Source organism: Macaca nemestrina, chromosome 4 (assembly GCF_043159975.1).
Source record: "Macaca nemestrina isolate mMacNem1 chromosome 4, mMacNem.hap1, whole genome shotgun sequence".
NCBI lineage: Eukaryota > Metazoa > Chordata > Mammalia > Primates > Cercopithecidae > Macaca > Macaca nemestrina.
This window is the reverse complement of record NC_092128.1, coordinates 84,610,187-84,616,553: the sequence shown is the minus strand read 5'-3', so window position 1 is coordinate 84,616,553 and position 6,367 is coordinate 84,610,187. Positions and strand designations below refer to the sequence as shown.

General features: G+C 39.4%; 1 pseudogene; it reads right to left on the bottom strand.

Moving 5' to 3' along the window:
- Positions 1–248: 248 nt before the first annotated feature.
- Positions 249–980, bottom strand: LOC139362534 (large ribosomal subunit protein uL24-like; annotated as a pseudogene).
- Between the last annotated feature and the right edge of the window lie 5,387 nt (positions 981–6,367).

Below are 6,367 nucleotides of genomic sequence, written 5' to 3'. Positions count from 1 at the left end.
ACATTCTCTTCCACAACTCTATATCCTTGATTCCCATGGGGAAAAGGAAACACTGCAATGTCAGACTAGGACAGGAGTCTAACAGAGACTCCTAGATCAGCATAAGCTGAAATGCATATGCATCAAGTTCAGAATAAATCCTGGGAAACAATCCTGATCTTTCACACTACCTCTCAATAAGGTGGTAACATTAAGAAGTCTCCAAACCACGTGTTCTTCCAGATCAGACCTGGTTCTTAACTGGCTTCAGGGTAGAGCATCTATTCATTTCTTTCTTTTTTTTTTTTATTTCAAGTTTTAATCAAAGCTTGTATATAAGATTACTTTGTTCCTGCATCTTTTTAATTGTTTCTGGCTTGTATTTGCCCTTCTCCTTTCCTACTTGGTGAGATTTGGCTTTCTGTTCAAGAATCTTTTTGTGGGACACAGGGAGGGGAACATCACACACTGGGGCGTGTCAGGGGGGTGGTGGTTAGGGGAGGGATAGCATTAGGAGAAACACCTAATGTAGATGATGGGTTGATGGGTACAGCAAACCACCATGGCACATGTATACCTATGTAATAAACCTGCACGTTCTGCACATGTATCCCAGAACTTAAAGTATAATAATTTTTTTTAAAAAAGAATCTTTTTGCAGTCTTTGTCCAGTTTTAGTTTAGTGATAACCACCTTGCTGGGGTGAATGCCTACATGGACAGCTGAGCCATTAGCCTTTTCCCGCTGCACCCATTCAATGTAGATGACATATTTCTTCCTGTAAACCTGGACTGCTTTGCCAATTTTCTGACCTTTATAGTGTCCTCATACAACCCGAACTTCATCATTCTTTCGGATGGCATGGATCGCACGTTATACCTTTGTCTCAGCTCTTTGGAAAGTGTGGAAGACATAATCTTCTTGTGAATGTAGGAAGGTACTTTGAAATGACTTTTGCGGTTCTTGCTTTGGTCGGAAGTCACAAAGGGATTGAACTTCATTTTGGCTGCTCCTGCTTTGGTGATGGCCGCAAAAGGTGCATCTATTCATTTCTAACAAACACTTGTGTATCTTCACCTCTGTGTCATGCAGTGTAATAGATGCTCAAAATACAGAGCTGAATAAGATGAGGTCCTTGCTCTCAGAGTTTATAATGCAACAGGGGAAGCACTGCATCCAACTTATCATATAAAAAAACTGTACAAGACTATAAATGGAGTGAATAATTCTTCTTTGACAGTTAGTGAGGAAGATAATACATGAGCTAATCACTGAGTTATGAATAGAAACTCACTGGTAGTTAAACAGAGCATGATCAAAAACATGGACATGTGAAGCAAATGAAAATGAACTCATTTGCTAAGTTCTAGAATTCAGGAAAGTAAATGAGGTTGGCTAGGCAAAGTTGGTTCACTTAGATGTAAAATATTAAAAGGAGCAAAATATGACCAATACATTCTAAGGAATATAATGAAAATTCAGGTATTGGTGGTGTCTATAGGAATAGTGTCAGGAAAGTCCACAATTTTAATGACTAATAGAATTTGCCAAACGGGCTACTAATATTAATGTTATTCAAAATCATGGGAGTCTGTAATAAGATTTACAAATACCATCAGGAGTAAAATTAACAAGACGAAAAAAGTGGATCTACTTTTACAAAGAAGTAAATTAAATCAACTTCAGTTGTAAGTGGTGATTGCAAGATAGTTTTCTAAGTGATCTTGGACTGATCCAGCTCTCCCCACTTTCTTGCTTATGGTTCTCAAAATTAGTCATAGTATGTGCTGGGAATGCAACATCTTGAGGTAACAAGGGACTGGCTGGAACAGCCTGGGCTCTGTTTCAGTCCGCTAGGAGAACAGGATGTCTTCAACACTTCAGCCCAGCACATCCCATCATCCTGAGGTATAAAACCCAACGTGGGCTGCTTTCTGGGGTTCCTCAGCTGCAGTTCAGGTAGTGAATGGGCAGATGACACTCCATCCATTTTGGACAGTTTTTCTGAGCATTGGGGGACTGAAATATGAGGAATTCTAGGTTTCTGTTGTTTTTTGTTGCTTATCTGTAAGAAACTCTCTTCATATAATTTGTTGTGTGTGTTGGGGGGGTATTCACTGGACTCAGAGAAGCTGGTAACCAGAGAGCAGCAAACCTACTTTACCCCCAAGACCATAGATCTTAAAACTGATCTGTCCAGGTGGAGAAAATCATAGATGCCTGTGTTAGTTAGTTGTATAAAGCTTCATGGGAGTCCCAATCGTAGGATATGAAAAGATGGACAATATAAGTTGAATTTCTTAATAATCTTTATAATGACCAGATGCAAAGAAGTGGAGATAAAAGGTGAATTTGTTGATTGTAGTTTGTCAGTTACCATTTTGTGTTCAGCCACTAAAAACCTCTTGCTAGAGAATAAATTAAAACTTTAATTGCACAGAATTATATAAAACATGTGCTCCAGGAGTGTTTTTCAACCAGGAATTTGAATTGAGAATGAAAGTAAAGAGACTTACAGAAATGAGTTAGCTCCTTTGAAAACACAACTAAAGAATATGAGTAGAATGAACGTAAGAGTTAATACAGGTAAACGTACAGTAACTTTTTTCTTGAACTTGTTTGTGACCTTCACCTTGAGCAGGTCAGCATGAGTACACAGTGTCTTATGATAGGGATCCTTCAGATATTCAGAAGTATCTCCAGTGGCAGAAATGAACATGTAACACAGTTCTGGAAAGTCTTCTAAAATTCATGCTCAACTGTATCTCCCTTTTTAATCTATATCCTGCATTTGTGTCTTATAACTGATTGAAATAATAAGTTGTTTAAATGTGACCAGTTACAAGATACACTTTAATAAAATAAATATATAATTCCTGAAATCCCAGCACTTTGGGAGGCCGAGATGGGCGAATCACGAGGTCAGGAGATTGAGACCATCCTGGCTAACATGGTGAAACCCCATCTCTATTAAAAATACAAAAAAACTAGCCGGGCGTGGTGGCGGATGCCTGTGGTACCAGCTACTCGGGAGGCTGAGGCCGGAGAATGGTGTGAACCCGGGAGGCGGAGCTTGCAGTGAGCCGAGATCACGCCACTGCACTCCAGCCTGGGTGACAGAGCAAGAGTCCATTTCAAAAATAAATAAATAAAAATAGTAATAAAATAAAATAAAAATAACTAAGTATATATCAAGCAAATTGAAGAACTGTGTTCCAGTAAGAGTTTGATAAACACACAAGAGGACAGTGGAACAATGGAATTCTAAATTTCCTGTGTGTATAGATGTGAAGAGGAGAAGGTATAAATCAATTGGCAGTTTAGAGTAAATCTTTTTGTTTGCATATGGCCCAGGAAAGGTACTACGGGTCTGTGATGGCTAATAATGAGTGTTGGGTGGGAGTGGTGGCTCCCACCTGTAATCCCAGCACCTTGAGACGCCGAGGCAGGCAGATCACAATGTCAGGAGTTCAAGACCAGTCTGCCCAACGTGGTGAAAACCCATCTCTATTAAAAATACAAAAATTAGCTAGCCATGGTGGCATGCGCCTGTAGTCTCAGCTATTCAGGAGGCTGAGGCAGGAGAATCACTTGAACTCAGGAGGTGGAGTTTGCAGTGAGCCGAGATTGCACCACTGCACTCCAGCCTGGACGAAAGAGCGAGACTCCATTCAAAAAAAAAATGAGTGTCAACTTGATTGGATCGAAGGATGCAAAATATTCTACCTGGGTGTGTCTGGGAGGGTGTTGCCAAAGGAGATTAACATTTGAGTCAGTGGACGGGAAGAGGCAGACCCACCCTCAATCTGAGTGGGCACCACCTAATCCACTGCCAGTGCAGCTAGGATAAAAGCAGACAGAAGAACATGGAAAGACTTGACTTGCTGAGTCTTCTGGCTTTCACCTTTCTCCCATGCTGGATGCTTCCTGCCCTCGAACACCGGACTCCGAGTTCTTTAGCTTTTAGACTTTGAACTTACACCAGTGGTTTTCCAGGGAGTCTCTGGCCTTCTGCCACAGACTGAGGGCTGCACTGTCGGCTTCCTTACTTCTGAGGTTTTGGGACTTGGACTGACTTCCCTCCTCCTCAGCTCGTGGACTATGTCTATTGTAGGATTTCACCTTGAGATTGTGTGAGTGAACTCCCTTTATATACATCTAATCTATTAGTTCTGTCCCTTTAGAGAACACTGACTAATACAGGGTCTGTTACTGTCCCCTATCTTTGTCATCTGGATGCAGAAGATAAAAGCCATGAAAACCAATTGCAAAATTATCCTGGGCTGTGTTGACTGGGTGTTTCAGATCTAACTTGCATTTCTTTACCTTTCACAGGTATATTAAGGCTCTTATGCATAGGCTGTAATATAGCCTCTTCATGCAGCTTCGGGAGAACTCAATCATTTTGTCTCTGGCATAAGATATAGCCCAACTTTGTCCATGGGCTGGAGGAAGTAAAAGGAAGATTGTGTGAGGTTCATCACTTTGCTTGGAATGGACAGCTAGATGACTTAAGAAAGTTGGCCCACAGTGATAGGTTACAGAATAGGAATATAAACTGTATACACTGCTGAAAGAGTCTGATGCTCCTCCCTGAGCTTGGTAAGGTCCTGGCTCGAATCCTTAGTATGACAAGCAGGGAGGCTGAATATGATGAAGCTCTGAATCTGGGAAGTGGCCATGGGGAGGCTCTTCTTATAAAGGTATGTTATGTAAAGTTATTAATATGCAAGGCACTGTGTCAAATTGGTTTTGGCCCTGAAAAGGTAAAAAACAGAAAAGTATTTTCAAATCCATGTACGTTGTCTGCAGTTTCCCTCAAGAATATTTCTAGTTTTTGCTTTTGTCTCTGCTTTCATTTTGCCTTTGGAGGAAGAAATTCTATCTAGTCCCAACTTTTGCTATCTAACCTAGGAGTAATTCTGGAATAACCAACTGACAACCTGATTGATTGACCTGAACAATTTTCTATGTTCTTAAATGTACAGTTTAAATTTTATTTATTTATTTACTTATTTATTTTTTAGATGAGGGTCTCACTCTGTCACCCAGGCTGGCATGAAGTGGCACAATCATGGCTCACTGCAGCCTCCACCTTCAGGCTCAAGTGATACTCCCACCTCAGCCTCCCAAGTAGCTGGGACTACAGGTTTGCACCACCATGACCAGCTAATTTGCTATTTTTCTGTAGAGATGGAGTCTGGCTATGTTGCCTAGGCTGGTATTGAACACCTGGGCCAGAGCAATCCTCCTGCCTTAGACTCCCAAAGTATTGAGATTACAGACATGAACCATTATGCCTGGCTGGTATAATTTTTAAAGATTATATAAAAGTTAATTGCATAGATTTCCTACAATTTTTTTTTTTTTTTTTTTTTTTGAGATGGAGTTTCACTCTGTTGCCAGACTGGAGTACAGTGGTGCGATCTTGGCTCACTGCAACCTCCATCTCCTGGGTTCAAGCAATTCCCCTGCCTCAGCCTCCCAAGTATCTGGGACTAGAGGTGCGCTCCACCATGCCCGGGTAGTTTTTTTTTTTTTTTTTTTTTGTATTTTAGTAGAGATGGGGTTTCACCACATTGGCTAAGATGGTCTCAATCTCCTGAACTCATGATCCACCCACCTCGGCCTCCCAAAGTGCTGGGATTACAGGCGTGAGACACCGCACCCAGCCAATGTCCTGCAATTTATTTAACCAGTTTTCTAATGTTTGGTATTTAGTTTTTTCTGGGTTGTTTTTATTTATTTTGCACCATTATAAAATATATATTTGTTTGTATTTTTATCTTACAGTTTTTTGGTTAAAATTTTAGGAGGGAATATTCTGGGTCACAGAATAAGCTGCTGTACCATTATTTAACTTTTGCTGAAGTTCAATCAACCAGGAGGCAAATCATGTCAAGGTCATTTTAGAGAAAAATAACAAAGCCGTATCTCTGAATAAAAGGTAACCATGCAAAAACAAATCAATGGAATCTTTTTTTTTTTTACCATCAAGCATGAAACGTTTTATTTTTGAAATAAGTAAAAATTTGTTTCAAAAGAATAGAGAAATATAATGATGCTTAAAGCTTTTATATTTGATCAAATTTAATTTGCTGTTGATTCTGTGTTTCACTATTGATTTATATACCTCAAAGTAAGACAAAACATTGCCAATAACCACCACACACCATAGATTGAAAGAATCATCTTAATTTCAAGTTATTAAAATGTCAAAAAGAGCCATTGTAAAATTGATTAAATAGAGTATTTTTGTGTAATTTTCTAATCTATCCATTGAGATTTGTTCCATTAAATGTTTTAACTTTTTGATTAAGGCTTAACAGTAGTGAATAAATGTGAAATAAAAAAATATGTTTAATTTTTTTAAACCTAAATTTTGATT